Raw genomic sequence first — 17,754 nt, forward strand, 5'->3', positions numbered from 1 at the left:
GACCAAATAGCTGTTTGAAGAACTTAGACCTCACTACTTTTACACAGCTCCACCCAGGACTCTGCTTTAAAGAAAATGCAATGTATGAACACAACCCCAATGTATAAGAGGACCTCTGGGAAAGCATCTGCTGAGGATACTCCGGCCTCGATCACGTTATTACATTCTGTCTTATTAATCTGACACTGCAATGTTTTTTTTATTTTTCTAAAAGGATACTGGTCAGCTGTCTCTAACGAGTAATTAACAATCTGGTTCCTACACATTCTGAAGTTTCTGTGGACCGTCCATATGTAAGACTAGCAATTCATGTTTTATAGTCTATTGCCCAATTCACACTAGGATTTGATGGTCTCCCAGTAAACCAAATCCCCCCCCCCCCCAAATGTGATGCTAGTGGAAGAGCCTGTTTAAGATTCATCTCCTTTGTGCAATTAGGAAGATTTATCAGCAGTTTCTAGGGTAAAAAATTTCTTGTTGCCCATAGAAACCAATCAGAGCTCAGCTATAAATTTATAAAAAGCTGTGGGAAAATGTAAGCTGAGCTTTGATTGGTTGCCATGGGGAAACTAGAACAGTTCTGCTCTCACATACTTTTGATAAATCTCCCCCATTGCAATGATTGTATAAACAATCGTCTAGCCTTCAGCATTTCTCTGTGAATACATACTCCCTGATTAAAACAATGAAAAACTGGTGAGGTTCTGATCGCTTGGTGTTTGGGAATATAAAAATCATGGACACATTATACAAAGGGACCTGCTGCTATGAAACCAACTGGTGTCACACGGTGTATTGCTGGAACGTCTGGCCCAAACACTGAGCAACCGGAACTGAACTCGGCATGTAGTTTCAGTTCTGGTTGTCAGCGGTTGGGTTGGTCATAGTCAACACATGCTGTGAGTGTGATGGAGGTTGGACACATCAGACGCGCTTGTGTGTAAGCGGCCTGACTGGAAGTAACTAAGTTTGGGCGCCTGGGGCTCCGTATGGGATTGGTTGTAGCGTCTACCATTAGTTAATCGTTATATGAAATTTGCATGTCATTTACACCTGGGTTTATTTCATATACCCATGAAATTGGAAGTAAGGAGGCGCCAATAGATTTCATCATTTGTTGTGAGAACATTGTCTGTGTAAATTTGACCTAGGATTAATTATTTAATCGGACCCTTGGGGTTCCCACTAATACTCATAAAGGGGTCTATGTGTATTGAGTGCACAATGGTTCTCCATTCTCTACCAACCAAGCTGTACTCTTGTAGTTCTTAGTCACATTGAAATGTAGGAGCATTGTGTATGTGCTGAGATTCTCACCTAGGGGGAGATGGGACCTTTTTTTTCTCCCCTGGATCGCTGGAGGTCCTCCTAGTCCTAGACCCTCACCGAATCGGGTTTCCACTTGGAGGATAGGACATAAAATGCTTTCTTTTAGAAATGTCCATGGGCTATGTCTGCCATTGCAGCCTGGTTCATTCATATGTCCATAGATGATATTCACTTCCCCCTCGATAGACCCCTTAACCGAGTAAAACATTCCAAGGGGAGTCTTGATTATTCAGTTACAAAATTAGTTCATACAAGTCTGACAGTATATTACTACCTTCATTTCTTCATAGCAAATACAACTTTTCTTGCCAAATTATTGCACAAAGAATTGTAGATTCCTTAGTGCAACTGCTAATATCCGAAGGTTACATAGTGACCATAACACATGGGATGGGAAGGGTAAATCGCCCCCTGTCCAGTACCCTACACTCCTGCTACTATACGTTTTGGTTAAATGTTTGAAGAATCTGCTGCAGAAAAATGGGGGCGTCGTCTTTTATCCTTGATCCGGTTTGCAAATTTATATTTTTCGTTTTATTAAAGTAAAAATTGGAAATGAGACTTTTCATTGACTTTTATGTTCTGATACTAGTGACACCATTTTTGTTTTCGCATCAGTGTTAATATACTGTGACAAAACACATTTTCTGTTATTGCATCCATATTTGGTAAATCATGTAAATTTTTTTTGGTTTATTTTCATTTAAAAATAAAATGCAATTTTGTATCTTAACGTTGGCTACGTGTATTCAGATTATGGGAATGGGCATAGTGAAATAGCTAAATATGCTGCTATAAAATTTGTATAAAGTAACTTCACAAACAAGTGATACAAAACAAACAAGTTCACAAACTAACACGTGTTTTGCTGGTTAACACGTTTCTAGTTCTGTAACGCCAGTGTTTGTCTTAATGCGTCTCTTGAGCAGTTACTCCGCCGCCAAGTGATTAGATTGATGATCAAAGCACAAGATCTGAGACGGAGAGTGTATCATGCCTGATAGTAGAACTGGCTCACAGTCTATATCTGACATTCATCAGCTCACAGATTTACAGTACAGGTGCTCTGCTACTTATGGACACCTGACTTACAGACAACCCCTAGTTAAAGACGGACCTCTCTGCCCACTGTGACCTCTGGTGAAGCTCTCTGGATACATTACTATAGTCCCAGACTGCAATGATCAGCTGTAGGGTGTCTGTAATGAAGCTTTATGGATAATCCTTGGTCCAATTACAGCAAAAAATTGTGAAACTCTAATTTTCACTGGGGCAAAAAAAAATGTACAATTCTAAAATTTCCAGTTTCGACTTCCATACACATTCAACTTAAGAACAAACATATGGACCCTATCTTGTACATAACCTGGGGGCTGACAGTATATATACACTGGAGATCAAAATTAGAGAACACAATTTCCCGAACATCAAGGTCATTGTGTAGTCCCATGTGACTACGGTATATCATGAGTACAATGACAGTATTTTATTTACATAAATTCTAAATGTTCTAAAGCACAGAATTAAATTGTAAATGAAATCATTGTATAAGACACTGATCAAAATTGTAAAATGCTTTCAATTATTGTCACGTTATTGGTGTTAATCTGATGCTTGGTGCTAATTTCTTTAATTACCTGGCAAACCCTATGTAAGACTGTTTCACATTTGGTGTTTTTTCACATCAGTGAATTTTCACTGAACCCATTTTGGCTTATAGACACAAAGATTGGTTTTGTCTTTCTGGTTTCAGTGATTTCTCTCTCCCCCCCCCCCCCCCACCCCCACTGATGCCTTACTGAACCACTCTTTTCAATGTGCCTTTTCACACTTCAGTTTTTTTCCACTGATCCAATGTTGCAGGTTCTAAACTGAAAAAAAAAAAGCGTGAAAAAGCCCATTGAAAAGAATGGTTTAGTAATTTATCAGTGAAAAATCACTGAAGGCAGGAAGAGAAAACCAATCTGTATGTGTCCATAAGCCAAAATAGTTTTAGTGAAAAAAAGTAACGCATAGTGAGTCCCTAATTTGCAACTTAACTTTCCAATTTGCACTGACTTTACAAAAATCGAATTTTCAAAACTGTCCTAAGAGATTAAAAAAAAAAAAAAAAAAAGCCTTATTGGTCAGGCCTAAAACTTAACTTTTATTAAATTATTAAATAATCACACTCAACTGTTTTAAAAATTTCACATGTTGGGCAGCTGTTTTTCGTATGTAAATATCACATGATGAGTAGCTACTCAATCGTATTGTCTGGAATAGTGGATCTCTGCAGCGACCCTACTCATTAACAGCCACAACTATGATTCTCTAAAAACCAAACACGAGCCAGGGTGTCTGCAGTAGGTTGTCCAGATGAATGCCAAAGGGGTGACCCTGTCAGCCATAGCAAGAGCCATTGGGCAATCCAAGTCTGTGATTTCTAGAATATTGTATGTATAGAACGTCACTAACTTATTTAAGTTCCACATGAAGGCCGGACGCCCTCAAAAGACAAATGCAAGAGAGGACAGGATAATGCAGAGACTCTCCATGGGTAATTGTTTCTACACTGCAGCGGGAATTTCTCTCTAGTTCAGGAAGGATCATAGAATGTTACAACATTTAAGAGTATTTGGACTGAAAACCCACTCTGCAGTGACCAATCAAAAGGCTAGACTCCTTTTTGTTGAGCATGTTGTGTGGGCAGTGGAGAAGTGGTCCACAGTTATTTTTAGTTATGAAGGAAAGTTTAATTTATTTGGCTGTGATGGGAAACATTGTTTGTTATGCTGATGCCTCCTTGTAGTCTCCAGTATTTTAGCACTACCTAGTCCTGTTAGATGGATGATTATTAGCAGAATATGTAGAAGTTTAGAAGACCGCAGGCTTTTACCTTGCGTGAACAAAAATTCCTGGGATGGGCTGAGGGACAGATATTGCGTTCAGGCAGAACACAGAGTTTTTTTGCTACGCCCAATAAATTGTTGTAATTGCGTTGATTCATAACCTTAATTGAGAAAAATGTGACATATTCAGCCTTGGTGCTCGGGGTAACATATACTGTAGATAAGTCTCCATGTACATTCCTTGTGCTGCAACGTTCACCCCTCCTACACAACTAGGTAACCTTAGGGCAGTTTCTCGCTGTCGATCTGTGAACCACAGACCATGCAGAGTAGGACACTGCTGGGGACGGCGGCTCCTTATATCATGGCGATCTATGGCGTGAGGAGCCCCTGCTTCTTCACTAACGGCAGCTTCGACAATGTAAACATGATTACAGTCTCGGCACCGCTGCTTCGTAAAGAAGCAGGAACTCCTTACACCATTGATCGTCTTGATGTAAGGAGTTGCCATCGCCAGTAGTGCTCCATGCCTCAGGACTCTGCATGGTCTTTGGTTCATGGACCGACGACAGCAGCGTTGAACTGCCCTTAGAGACGACAACCATCCTTGAAGGGACCTTTCTCATTGATAAAAGAAAACACAACATTGGGCAATCTGACCCATCATGATAGTCTGCTCCCACCTCCATATTCCCTCTTGGCTGCTGAGCTCACTTGCCTCAGCAAAAGAAACTGGTCCATATAACTAGCCATGTACTTGCCACGCGTCTGCCGTAGAGTTTGGAGCCCTCATGTGTAAGAATCACTACTACAGTCATGGCCATAAGTTTTGAGAATGATACAAATGTTAATTTTTACAAAGTCTACTGCATCAGGTTTTATAATGGCAATTTGCATATACTCCAGAATGTTATAAAGAGTGATCGGCTTAACAGCAATTAATTGCAAAGTCAATATTTGCCTAGAAAATGAACTTTTTCCCCCAAAACTTCAACTTCATTGCAGGCGCCTTAAAAGGTACAGCTAACATTGTTTCAGTGATTGCTCCAGTAACACAGGTGTGGGTGTTGATGAGGACAGGGCTGGAGATCAATCTGTCATGATTAAGTTAGAATCACACCACTGGACACTTTAAAAGGAGGCTGGTGCTTGGCATCATTTTTTCTCTTCTGTTAACCATGGTTATCTCTAAAGAAACATGTGCTGTCATCATTGCACTGCACAAAACTGGCCTAACAGGGAAGAGTATCGAAGCTAGAAAGATTGCACCTCAGTCACCAATCTATCTCATCATCAAGGAATTCAAGGAGAGAGGTTCCATTGTTGCCAAAAAGGCTCCAGGGCAGCCAAAAAGGACCAGCAAGCGCCAGGACCGTCTCTTAAAAATGTTTTAGCTTGGGGATCGGGCTACCAGCAGCGCAGAGCTTGCTCAGAAATGGCAGCAGGAAGGTGTGAGTGCATCTGTACGCACTGTGAGACTGAGGAGACTCTTGGAGGAAGGCCTGGTGTCGAGGAGGGCAGCAAAGAAGCCTCTTCTCTCCAGAAAAAAACATCAGGGACAGACTGATATTCTGCAAAAGTTCACACTATTTTCAGGGATCCTACATGACATCATCAGAAGTTTTGCAAGGTCAAAACTGGTGATTAATTCCCTTCAACGTAATAGACTTTAACCACAAGACCTGGATTTGACAATTAACTAGAACACTGAAAAAATGTGCCATAAACACAAGAAAGTATTACCTTCCTTTCCAATGCAATTTTGAAGAGATTTGCCTTTTAGCTCCCTCTTTGCACAATGCTCCCCATGTCGGTAGGAAATTCCCCACAGCATGCACACATTTACTCCCTCAGCTATAAGAAGATATACATCATCAGTGGGTGGTCACATTTCTAGTAATTGCTGAGTAAGACACCACCACACTGTGCACCAAAAGTAACTGCAGTTTTACTGGACCAGTTTCTTGCTAGTTAAAGGAATTCTTCATGCCTATCCAGGAAAAACTTGATGTCCCTCCTCACCCCTATCTATCAGCTGTTTGAAGGGACAATTGTGGTCAGTTGCAATACCTAACATAACCACTACAGAAAGTACAATCTACCCCCCCCCCCCCCCCCAAAAAAAGCCCCTTTAAAGGAGGTGTCCACTTTCAGCAAATAATTGTTAATGTTTGTGTGATGAAAAGCTATACAGTCACAGGGTTTTCTAGATCTCTGTTTGCTGTCATTCTATTGGAAGCTTCATTGTTTAAATTAAATTGATAAAAAAAACCACTGGTCCCTGGTCATGTGATGTCATACAGGTGAGTGGCTTGTTATATCACTGAGCATAACCTGTGTGACATCACATGATCAGGGACCAGGGTTTACCAACAGGAAGCGAATATGTTGTCATTCTGTTGAATGACAGAAAGCAGAAATGTAGAAAACCATGAGGAATTAATGCAAAAAGCATATTGGAAAATTGTATAACTTTTCATCTTACAAAGAATATCTAATAATTGCTGAAAGTGTACAACCCCTTTAAACAGCTGATCCATCTTATACCTCCACTAGTCAGATAATAGTAGCTCCTGCCAGGAATAGATGGATGAAAGCAGACAGCTCCATACACTGTATAGTGGCCATGCTGGGGAACTGCAGATCAATATACCTTTAAGTGAATGTGTCTGTAAATATCTGCTTTATCTTTATTAGTTTTCAGGTGTGTGATGCAGTAAGGAATCTTGGTTATCTAATATATAAAGCTGAGTATATGTAAGTATGTCAGCTAAAGGAATCTGCAATCACCAAATTTTACACAGTTGATGCCTGTGACTCGTAGACCAGTTGTGATTTTATAAACAGCTGTGCAAAAATGAAACTTGAGCTCTGAGACAGTCAGTCGACAGACAGTCACTGAAAGAGACTGCCGGCGACAGACAGTCACTGAAAGGGACTGCCGGCGACAGACAGTCACTGAAAGGGACTGCCGGCAACAGACAGACGGTCAGAGACAGTCTGTAGATACATATAAAACATTTTTTGTTAACCCATTCTATTTTGTTGTAGCTAAGAGCAGTTATTTACTATCCCGGGGAACGTCGGGAGCTACAGCTAGTATTCAAATATTTTTCTAGAATTGTCCTGTTCTTTCTGATATGTTTTCACTGATCGGACTGTTTGCCCTTCACAGTTAAGGTAGCTGTAAATGATAGGAGTACACACATACTATACCTATGATGTAACATGTATGTTGACATCTACTTTGCTCTATTGTTTTCTGGTATCACCTATTTCTTCCTCCTTCTTTTGTTCTTTGTTGACTTCCATTACACACACATCAAAGCTGGTTTCTGGATCACAACGCTACAGCATGAGCTCATCCGTTATTGTTTATCCTCTATATGGTGACCCCTTGTCAAATGTTTTTATACATTTCCACGTGTTTAATTATTACCTCATTGTTGTGTATTTTAGTTGTTCTCATTACTCTTGTTTCTATGACGCTATGTTCCTCTAGGTCATAGTTTGACGTATTTTACTGGTTAAACTTTATGTAGATGCTTTAAGATGTGTCTTCCTTGTATCCTTTTTTATATTTATTCTCCTGTCATTTATCATTTCTGTGACATTTGCAAATATAATCCTGTTCATTAATCTGACAAACATTTCATTTACTTCAGCAGCGCAAATACCAACCTGACAGTTACACCATTGTGATGTCCCCACCAGAGTTTTACTCATTTGTCTTGTTACATTGCGTTACCCATCCGGTATATCATAAATGTGTGATCAGGGCCGGCTCCAGGTTTCAGTCCCTCAAACTATTATTATTTTTTATTTTTTTTTTCAATTATTTTCTATTTCCCCAAAAGCTGCAAAGCTTACATTAAACATTTGACATGTTGATTCTGAAACTCTGACCCATTGTGAACCTTACATTGCCATTGTCTCTGAATGTGAGACAATGTAATGAATGTGCTGCAAAAATGCCATATATTGCAATACAGAAGTATTGCAGTATATGGTAGGAGCGATCTGACTATCTATGGTTAATGTACCCTAGATGGTCTAAAAAATAGTGAAAAAAAAAATTAAAAAAAAAGTCTAAAAAATAAAAAAAATTAATAAAATATTAAAAGTTTAAATCACCCCCCTTTCCCTAGAACGGATATAAAACATAATAAACAGTAAAAATCACAAACATATTAGGTATCGCCGCGTCCCAAAATGCCCGATCTATCAAAATACCAAAACGGTTACGGGCGGCGGTGACCTCCAAGGCGGGAAATGGCGCCCAAATGTCCGAAATGCGACTTTTACACCTTTTTACATAACATAAAAAATGAAATAAAAAATGATCAAAATGTCACACAGACCTCAAAATGGTAGCAATGAAAATTTCGCCTCATTTCGCAAAAAATGACCCCTCACACAGCTCCGTGCGCCAAAGTATGAAAAAGTTATTAGCGTCAGAAAATTTTTTTTTTTCTTTTCTGTACACATTCGTTTAATTTTTGAAAATGTATTAAAACACAATAAAACCTATATAAATTTGGTATCACCGCGATCGCACCGAACCAAAGAATAAAGTAAGCGTGTTATTTGGAGCGAAGAGTGAAAGTCGTAAAAACAGCCCACAAGAACGTGACGTTTTTTTTAAATTTTTCCACATTTGGAATTTTTTTTCAGCTTTGCAGTAAACGGCATGTTAAAATAAATAACATTACGGGAAAGTAAAATTTGTTACGCACAAAATAAGCCCTCACACAGGTCTGTACACGTAAAAATGAAAAAGTTATGGATTTTTTAAGTTGGAGAGCGAGAAATGAGCTGAAAAACCCTGCGTCCTTAAGGGGTTAATTAGGTATATACAGCCCCCTGCCCCATGAATTAATTTAATGCACATTAAGTTCCATATAGTGGGCAGTAGAAAAATAATAAACGTTAACTTACCTCAAGCATATGCAGGTCCAGGGCTTCATCCCGCGCTCCTCTTCACCTCAGTGACGCTGGCGGCGTGAGGTCATCACTTCGCCAGCCAGCATCCTGCACAGTGAGCAGAGACACTCTGTCTGTCAATTGCCGAAGCAAGCTTGTAGTGCAACCCTCCTTCCCCCTCCTTTTCCCCCCTGTCACCCCCGTCACCACCCCATCGCCAGCGCGCGTCTCTCAACTACATCGCCGTCACAAGGATGCCGTTGTAATTGAGTTTTATGATCAGACCAGTGTGTGCCGCGGGCCCCTCTGGGAGATGTGGGGCCCCGGCACTTTAGCCTGGGTAAGCCGGGTGCTGATGCCGGCCATGTGTGTGATACATGCAGATCCCACCTCTGGGACCGGGACCTATCTCTATAATAAAACCTATTGGCTCCCTGTTCCTTCTGATGGGCTACACTGTCTCCGGGACTCCCATAAAAGTTATGGAAACATCGCACAGCGGGTGAAATAAGTATAGAACAGTGCATCCAGCCACTCACTCCACTTTCTCATTATCAGGCTTCCCCCCTCTTTTGGAACACAGCGCGTTCTACTAGCAACAACTTTGGTAAGAAACCCTCGTTGGGCGATACAGCCGGTATCCAGTGGCCGCTATTGTCCTCCGCGCTACCAATAAAAGACAGAATCAAACACTTTAGTGATAGTTAGTTTGTCTTTTAGATACTATTCCCTGCCATGGATTATTTTGGAATGGAAGTTGCCTATGTCCCCAATTTTCTAACTTATAAATAACAGGGGTGACATCACTGTCTCTGACCATGTGACCAGCCTCATTTGCATAATAAAGAATAGATGATTTTACAATGAATAATGTATGAAATAACTAGATAAAGGCTGGGATGGGATCCTTGTGACCTGCTCCAACAGGTAGAGGTGACAGGACTAGTGACACAGACCTGATGACAGGTGCCCTTTATGTGATATGGAATCCAAGATGTTCAATTATATTACATTCTCCCAGTATTTCACAGGCTTGTCTGAAAGTTGTTAAGGAAACTTTAAATGCTCTTGACCATACTTTTTTTTTCAAAGGAGTCTTGCATACAATGTGCATAAAGGCTATGGAGGTGGAGTGAAACAATTGTGCCTGATGATTCTTGGTCTTTCTGTAGATCTCACAGGTGATCATTGACCCTTGGGTAAAGCTTCTGATGCCAACTCAGCACTTTACAGATCATAGGGTATATATAGAGATAAAATAAGGCATTACATGGTATAACATGGTAGATGGAACAAAGAGCTTACAATTGATGCCATTGCAAAGATCTTTAGCAAACTGGTTTTTCCTAGTATGAGATGTTTTTCTTGTGTGGCTTCTTAGTGACGCGACAACTTTATCACTAAGTGACAGTTTTGCTTTCTGATCACTTTTTTCATGACTTTTCATGGTTTTTGCACAATTCTTTCTTGATGTGTTCAATACTTTATTATTCATTATTAATTTATTGTCCTAATTTATTTCCATTTACATCATGAATTTTTACAAACATCTAGTGAGAATTTCTCTTATCAATATCACCCTTTACAAATATATTTGTAAACTTTAAAATTTAAATGGGAACCCACATTTTTTATTTCAGTTTCGGATTCCACCAGAAAAATTGACCAAGGTTTTTTCAATTTTGGCACTGAAATTGGTAAAAATCGAAATGTGTGCAAAAACGTTTAAAAAGAGCATACAGGCTACTTAAGGGCACCTGACTTACAGACGACCCCTGGTTACAGACCGACCTCTCTGCTCAGTGTGACATCTGGTGAAGCTCCCTGGATGCTTTACTGTAGTCCCAGGCTGCAATGATCAGCTGTAAGGTGTCTGTAATGAAGCTTTATTGATAATAATTGGTCCCTAGAGGAGAGGAGGTCCTACCATAACCATAGACAGCAGACATCCTCTATGCCTAGAGGAGAGGTGTTTCTACCATTGCTATAGGTAAAGATTCTTTACTGTAAGAGCAGTGAGACTATGGAACTCTCTGCCGCAGGAGGTTGTTATGGTGGATACTATGTACATGTTGAAGAGAGGCCTGGATGATTTTCTGGAGAGAAATTATATAACATCGTATGGGAATAGACCTTTTTGTCAGTAGTTTCTGTTGATCCAGGGAGTTTTTCCGACCTTCATGTTGTGGGCCAATTGGCATGAGCATTGCAAAGTTTTTGCCGAGTTTTGGATCAACGCAATATATTGTATAGATTGGACTTGATGGACTGATGTCTTTTTCTAACCTCTTTTACTATGATGCTATGATGCCACCTAAACATGCCACCTCCTTCCATGCAGGACCACACATTACTGTAACAGTTCAACAGTTTTTAGCCAAACTATTTCTTAGACAATAGTTTGGAAGAAGAGTTAGAAATGAGTGGCAGCTCGTTCTCCAGACTGGTCGTCATTACACTTTTTCATTTGGGGCCACCTAAAAAGCCGTGCCTACAGAACGAAACCCACTGCAGTAGTCCCCAAACAAGGAATAACTCCAGCACGTCCACGGGAATACTTTTATCATCATCCATGGCAAACAGATAAATGACCAGACTGGACCTAGTGTGAACAGAGCGACGCGTTTCATCCTACACAGACTTATTCATGGTCATGTTGGTTGTTTGTGCTCCAAACATTTAAATGCAAAAACCAACACGAACATGAATACGTTTGCAAAATACAAATGTCACATGTACCAGTAATAGAGTCATACAAGACCATCAGCTATACGGCAAGCTATGTCATGCCAAAGAAACCAAGGCTGCCCTCACACACATACATGTATAATCCTACACCAAACCAAAACAAAGAGGGAATGAGAATGTACCATGCTGTTCTAAAATGAGCAATCTTCATTGTTTACATCATTTGTTAAAACAGGAGAGATATAAAATGAAACAGTCCAGGTGAATCGTCCACAAAAAGCAATAATCCAATGTACACCGACGGTACAATAACATTCAAATTAATATCTGCAATGCATCATATATACCAAATCCAACTTGCAACTAGTATCATTATATAATCCTACAATCATATCATGCAACAAGACATGACAACATGAGTTTACTCTTTGTGGTTAATCATTGCAAGAGGAATGTTGTGTGCACCATACTACCTGGCTGAAAACGCCACCTGTGGAACGACCTGGTGGTACCCTGCCACAGCAAGACCATCCTGCTTTGCGGCGGGCTCTGGTGAAGACCAGGTGCCACTTAGACTCCGGTCCCAGGTGTTGGCTAGTACTACCTCCCGCGGTGGTCCAGAGCATCCACTGATCCCAAATCCTGACAATCTTTTTGCTGTGTATGATTTTTTATAACAAGAAATAAAAGAAGACATTTTTTTAAAGTATCCCCGTGGACGTGCTGGAGCTAATCCTTGTTTGTGGACTACTGCAGTGAATTATATCTCCGTGCATGAAGGTCAAGCGCCTGGAGAGGTGAGCTGGATTTTGTTGTTCTACAGAACGAAACCAACCACATTCAATGATCTTCAACAAAGGAGCATGGAAGAAGCAGCACTTATTAATATTCAAATTATTAAAACACTATAGGCGGATTTTACCATTGAATAGCATATTGTCAGAATCCACTAGCTGCACAGTTTAAACTCTTAATGTAGAGCATTCGATATTTGAAAACTTGTCAACTAGAATGATCCCCATCTTCAGAGGGGAGGAGACTAATCATTAATACAGCTTTCCGATGTGTGAGAGGCGGGGACTCACGTTAAACCAGCCCCCGAGGAGAACAGAAAAATACTACATCCACGTCGCTGTATCTGGGTTATGCTGAATGTAGTTTCTACATTAAAAAAAAGATTCCTTCTACTACATCCCGGGAAAAGGGGCTGGGAAAACAGGGTGAACCTTAGTTTCATTGGATAGATTTTTATGAAATATTTGTCCCATGTTTATTTCTGTAGTTATCCCCACTTTTTAAATTTTTTTTTACCCATCTTGGTTGAAAGCTTAAACCCTTTTGGCCCTAATAACAGTTTACTATTACTGTGTTACATCATTCTAAGCAGAGATTCATGGATTTTTATGAAACTTTGCTTTCCTCATTCTTGAAACCAAGGGTAAAAGGGAGCCCCTTTAATTACTCCTTTAAGTGACAGGTGTTAATTGGCATACACTTATGTTGTGATTAGGAAGTTAAATCAATGTTCATGGGGTCAGAACACAGGGTATCTTTGCTCCTTCACCATGACTCAGTAGACAGTGAGCACAGGCTGACCCTCCATGAATAATATGGTCATTCATCTTATAGTGAATGAGGGGTTAAGAGTGGGCAGTGAATGGCCGCCTGCCCTTATAGTATGTGCCTAAGTAGTGCTCTGAAGTTTTTTCTCACCCACAGGGAAGTACTGCTTCCTACTGAATTGTGACTAATTTCTCAGGATATTTAAAGGGATGGTTCATCATACCTGCAGTATGTTTTGTACCGCAAATGTGATGAACTAAAAAGCTGCTCCCCAACCACCCAAACCTTGATTTGCGGTGGTTGTCGGTAGCGGGCTACTTAATGTTTCTTATGCATGCACCATTCATCTCTATGGCGCTTATGGAGAAAGTACTTAGCAATCGTCGTCAGCGCCATAGAAATGAATACAGCAGTCGGCGCATGCGCAACCGGCTGCTTTCTTCATTTCGGGCTACAAGAGAAACACAAAGGACTAGTGACTCATGGGGGTCCCATCACCGAGACCCCAGACGATCAGCAAGTTAGCCCCTATCCTTTAAGTGACACAATGGTCCACATTCCACTGTCCATTACACAGTTTATGAGCCTGATGTATTCATGAGGAGAGCACTTCTCTTTCTAATAAGGTACATAGATGCACAAAATGTTATGTTCTCCATGATTTTGCCCATTACTACCGTGTATCTCTAGATGTAAGATGAACCTACCCAGATTACTAGAAAAGATTTTAAAGGAGAGAATTACAAAATACATGACCACTTTTTTATTGAGATTTCCCATGGATGCAAATGCAGCCGCCATGTTAATGATAATCAACAGTCATGTGAAACAATAGTGAGGGCCCTGCTCACAAGAGGTTACAGTCTATGAGGATGAGGGGTGACACAAGAGCTTACAGTCTATGAGGATGAGGGGGGACACAAGAGCTTACAGTCTATGAGGATGAGGGGTGACACAAGAGCTTACAGTCTATGAGGATGAGGGGGTGACACAAGATCTTACAGTCTATGAGGATGAGGGGGTGACACAAGAGATTACCGTCTGAGGATGAGGGGGTGACACAAGATCTTACAGTCTATGAGGATAAGGGGGTGACACAAGAGCTTACAGTCTATGAAGATGAGGGGGTGACACAAGAGCTTACAGTCTATGAGGATAAGGGGGTGACACAAGAGTTTACAGTCTATGAGGATGAGGGGGGTGACACAAGAGCTTACTGTCTATGAGAATGAGGGGGCGACACAGGAGCTTACAGTCTATGAGGATGAGGGGGTGACACAAGAGATTACAGTCTATGAGGATGAGGGGGTGACACAAGAGCTTATGGTCTATGAGGATGCGGGGGTGACACAAGAACTTCCAGTCTATGAGGATGAGGGGGTGACACAAGAGCTTACAGTCTATGAGGATGAGGGGGTGACACAAGCGCTTGCAGTCTATGAGGATGAGGGAGTTACACAAGAGCTTACAGTTTATGAGGATGAGGGGTGACACGAGAGCTTACAGTCTATGAGGATGAGGGGGTGACACAAGAGCTTACAGTCTATGAGGATGAGGGGGTGAATCGAGATCTTACAGTGGCTGAGGATGAGGGGATGACACAAGAGCTTACAGTCTATGAGGATGAGAGGGTGACACAAGATATTACAGTCTATGAGGATGAGGGGGTGACACAAGAGCTTACAGTCTATGGGGATGAGAGGGTGACACAAGAGCTTACAGTCTATGATGATGAGGGGGTGACACAAGAGCTTACAGTCTATGAGGATGAGGGGGTGACACAAGAGCTTACTGTCTATGAGGAGGTGACACAAGATCTTCCAGTCTATGAGCATGAGATGGTGACACAAGAGCTTACAGTCTATGAGGATGAGGGGGTGACACAAGAACTTCCAGTCTATGAGGATGATGGAGTGACACAAGAGCTTAGAGTCTATGAGGATGAGGGGGTGACACAAGAGCTTGCAGTCTATGAGGATGAGGGAGTGACACAAGAGCTTACAGTCTATGAGGATGAGGGAGTGACACAAGAGCTTACAGTCTATGAGGATGAGGGGGTGTCACAAGAGCTTACAGTCTATGAGGATGAGGGGGTGACACAAGAGCTTACAGTCTATGAGGATGAGGGGGACACAAGAGCTTACAGTCTATGAGGATGAGGAGGTGACACAAGAGCTTACAGTCTATGAGGATGAGGAGGTGACACAAGAACTTACAGTCTATGAGGATGAGAGGGTGACACAAGAGCTTACAGTCTATGAGGATGAGGGGGAGTGACACAAGAGCTTACAGTCTATGAGGATTAGAGGGTGACACAAGAGCTTGCAGTCTATGAGGATGAGGGAGTGACACAAGAGCTTACAGTCTATGAGGATGAGGGGTGACACGAGAGCTTACAGTCTATGAGGATGAAGGGGTGACACAAGAGCTTAGAGTCTATGAGGATGAGAGGGTGACACAGAGCTTACATTCTATGAGGATGATGGGGTGACACAAGAGCTTAGAGTCTATGAGGATGAGGGGGTGACACAAGAACTTACAGTCTACGAGGATGAGGGGGTGACACAAGAGCTTACAGTCTATTAGGATGAGGAGTTGACACTTGTGGTCTATGAGGATGAGGGGGTGACATGTTGGCATAGTGGGCAGGAATCAGTGTACCTTTGTCCTAATGAATCTGAAACAGAAACACATACAGGATATTCCTATAAAAGGAAATTAAATCAGCCCACAAAATACATTTACGCAATAGTTACCTTCAAAAACTTGAAACTTAAAAATATCAGTGCTATTAATCCATCAATGGTCTCTAAATAGACTGTACATGGTTAAATTAAAAAGGAAAAAGACCTTAAAATACTTCTGTACAGATGCTTGTACATGTGTGACTAAGCCGGAGTGTGAGTAAGTATGGGAAGGATTTTCTGACTCAATGAGTGATGGATTCTATAAGGAAGTACAAGAAGAACCACATTCCTCACGCATTCAGTAAACCGTTGTCCCATTACGTAGAATACACGTACAGCATGTGACAGATTAGTGGCTTTTATGACATCTTTTTTATTTTTGCTAAATGTTTTACTATGTTTTCTTAAAATCATTAACAGACAAGGCCACACGGAGACATATGAAAAATATATCTATTACATAAACATAACATAATACAGGAGGATCCAACAGTCCAGGATTTTCGGGTCTGTCCGGCGGTCCTGGGTTGTGGGAGATCTGTCCAAGGCTTCAGCTCTATCTGCATCCTCCATTCTCTGCTCCCTCTTGGTGGTGGGCACAGTCTGCGTTCACCGTCTTGTTTCTAAGGTCTAAGCATTTTCGCCTGGTCTGTAGCCAAGGTCTGCACATCTTTTGGCACTGCGCTCATTTGGCGCAGATTCTTGTTTGCCTGCGGCATGAAGTTAGAGCAAGGACCAACTGAGCTCCCCCGCTGCTCCAGTCCTGTCTTATAGTAGGATCAAGTCAGGGGATGCAGCACTTACCATAAGGATGCATAGACCAGTCTTATTACAGTCCCCTACTTTGCTTCTGAAGAAGGTAGAACCGCCCAGTGGAACTGAGGAACTGCCTCTTTCTACACCCTCCATTGGGGGGGGGGGGGGGGGGCGAGACACCGGAAACTGAAAAAAGTATCACCTGCCGTAAAGGACATCTACCACCAGGTTGAAAGACTGTATGCAAATGAGCCTAAGGGGCTCCAGGTTCCATTAACACTTATGGAGCCTGGAGCGCCTCACGCTCATTTGCATACAGTCCTTGGTGGTAGATGCCTTACAGGATAAACCAGGTTCACTTACTCATAGATACAGACACTTAGACTGTGGTAGACTTTCTATATTTGTTATTTTATATTTGTTATTCTAAGTCAACTTTTACAATTATGCTAATGAGCCTGAAAGGCACTAAATAAAGATGATGATGATTATTATAATTATTATTAAGGGCATTGTCAGAAACCCTCTGTACTGTAATCTTCACAGGCTTTTACACTGCCTTCTCTCCCCACAGTGTAAAAAACTGTGAAGCTACAACACACAGGAGCTCTGGTAACACCCCCATTAGCTCTTTAGGTTCATTAGCATAATTTTACAAGTAGATTTTAGAAGAATAACCAGCATAAGAAAAATACTACAGTCAGTATCTATGAGTATATTCCCCTGGTTTCTTATGCTTGATTTTGCTGGTAGTTTTTCTTTAAGGGGTTGGGCAAGGGAAGCAGAAATTCGGGAAATGAAAAGCAGGCCACGTTGTAAAAGAGCCAATTCAGCATTGCTTATTATTGTAATCATATTTTCATGATTGCAGTGAAGTAATAATCTGCGAAGAAAAGAGCCGCTAGATAGAACATTCATATCCTGGAGCAGTGAGGAGTGGCGCAGGGATTATATATCTTCTCACATGTCAGATGCCA

The sequence above is a fragment of the Engystomops pustulosus genome, chromosome 3 (assembly GCF_040894005.1).
Source record: "Engystomops pustulosus chromosome 3, aEngPut4.maternal, whole genome shotgun sequence".
Classification (NCBI taxonomy): Eukaryota; Metazoa; Chordata; class Amphibia; order Anura; family Leptodactylidae; genus Engystomops; species Engystomops pustulosus.